The sequence below is a fragment of the Poecilia latipinna genome, unplaced genomic scaffold (genome assembly GCF_001443285.1).
Source record: "Poecilia latipinna isolate Pla-1442-1.1 unplaced genomic scaffold, P_latipinna-1.0 Scaffold1964, whole genome shotgun sequence".
NCBI classification, from domain to species: domain Eukaryota; kingdom Metazoa; phylum Chordata; class Actinopteri; order Cyprinodontiformes; family Poeciliidae; genus Poecilia; species Poecilia latipinna.
Window position 1 is genome coordinate 12,173 of NW_015114580.1, and position 2,337 is coordinate 14,509.

Consider the following 2,337-nt stretch of genomic DNA (forward strand, 5'->3'; position numbering starts at 1 on the left):
TTTTATAGCACTTCAAGCCTCCAGAACAACATGACAAAACTATGTGCAGTTTCGAAATGTAATTTTTTAAAATTGCGTTGCCAGCATGCCTAGGTGGGCCCCATGTGGGGACAAGGAGGGCAGACTATATGGGTCCCATATGGGTTTGTCCGCGGGTTCCACGATGGCCCCACATGGGTTTGCCCATGTAGGGCCAGAGCCCACATGGGCCCTGCATGGGCCCTATATGGTGGTGGCCCACATGGGTTTTGTCCAATTAGGGCCCATGTAGCACCCATGTTGGCTGTGGCCCTACATGGGCAAACCCATGTGGGGCCATCGTGGAACCCGCGGACAAACCCATATGGGACCCATATAGTCTGCCCTCCTTGTCCCCACATGGGTCCCACCTAGGCATGCTGGCTGGGCATTAACAGCTGCTGTTTTTAGTTACATGAATATAAAACACATATTTAACGAGAGGGTATACCACTGTTGAAAAACGAATCATAAAAAGCCAGACTAGAATTTGCCACAGCGCATATTGACAAGCCACAAAGCTGCTGGGAAAATGTCCTCTGGACCAATGAAACAAAACCGGAGCTTTCTGCCAAAGCACATCATCTCTATGTTCACAGACGCAAAAGTGAAGCATACCAAGCAAAGAACCTGCTGTGAAATAGAAGCTTGGTTTTAAACTCAAGACTATCAAGGTGTCCTGGAGAGATGTTGTCAACTGATTATGTGTCTTTCAACACAATAGTGACTAAAAAAGAACAGCTAAAAACGCCCAAGAATTGCTAAGATAACATTGGACTTTTTTTTTACTGGATTCAAGGAGCCCTGATCTAAAGCATATTGAGCATGTCGTAGGAGCTGAAACATGACATCTGGAGAAGGCACCAATTAAACTTGAGACAACTGGAGCAGTTTACCCATGAAAACTGCTCCAGCTGTCATGAAAAATGGGTCAAAATACATGTAGACATGTGCAGAAGTCTCATCAATGTTGACAGAAATAATTTGCAGTGATTCCTTCAAAAGATTGCACAACAAAATATTAAGGGACTAGTATATTTTTCGTCCAGGCCTGCCTGTTTCATTAGTTTTTTTATTTGTGTATGATTGGTGGTTTGGTGAGGTGAAGGAAGACGCAGGCAGACCCAGGATAAAGTTGAATGATGGTTTAATGATGAATACTCCACAAAAGAACAGAATCCAAACAGGTTGCACAGGGAGCAACGGGGAAGACAGAGATGCACACATGACAAGAATCCGACAACAGACAAAGACAACAGGTGGGAATAAATACACTGGGAGGGTAATCAAAGAAACAACACAGCTGGGAACAATCAACAGGGAAGACAGAGACTCAGGGGAACAGACTACTGTAATAAACAGAAAAATATCAAAATAGATACACAGAAAACACAGATCACAACAGATTCAGTTAAACCACAATTCAAAGGCAATGCCAGATTTCCATTGGTTAAATATCTGTAATTTTTTATTTATGATTACTTTTGATAGTTTTAAGTTATTTCCGTGATCACTGTTTTTGTTTTTTTCTTTATATTTACAGAGTGTGTAAGAGCTTTGCCTTGGTGATCCCTCTTTCATTTGGGGCTGAACAAACTGTCTAAGAAAGTAAAATAAAATTATAATCTTTTGATGTCAGGAGGATTGTTCTCCAAACCACTTTTACTCAATTTTATTTGGTTATGCTGCATTATTTGATACCACTATTGTTTTGAAATTTATGAGATAATAGAGATGTGGAAAAATAAGGAGAGGCTTTGTCTTATTGTTAAATGAGAAACAGTCGTAACAAAGTGCACACATTCAAATTTCAACAACAAATACCAACTTTATTGTTCCCTCATGTGAAGGGAAGAAAGTCTCACCGCAAAGTCCAAATATTGACTGTCCCTCATGTCAAAGCAAATAATTACTGCTTGTGAAATAGCAACATACACAAGTTACTAAATGGCTATGCATAATAAACAAAGCTTAGCCTAACTTCAGAAGGAGAGTTTAAAAAAAAAAACACAGCTCACAAAACAGCTAAATCAGATAATCTAGATCATTTTCTCACCTCAAATGTGAAGTCTTTTTATTTTGCATCCAATCTACCTCTAAACCTGGAACATTTGTATGCTTGTTCTGGAAGCTATTGTTGGTTCATTAAGAGTGAAAATTTAATAGCACCCTTCTAGTGCATTGAATAGTTTTTATGCATGTTTCAAGTTAAAGAAAAAAAACCCTGATTAATCAACCTTTCAGCTGGAAATCATTATTTCTGAAAGAGATCTTGAAGCAATCTGAAATGATGTGTGGTCTTGCTTTTCATCCAAAGGA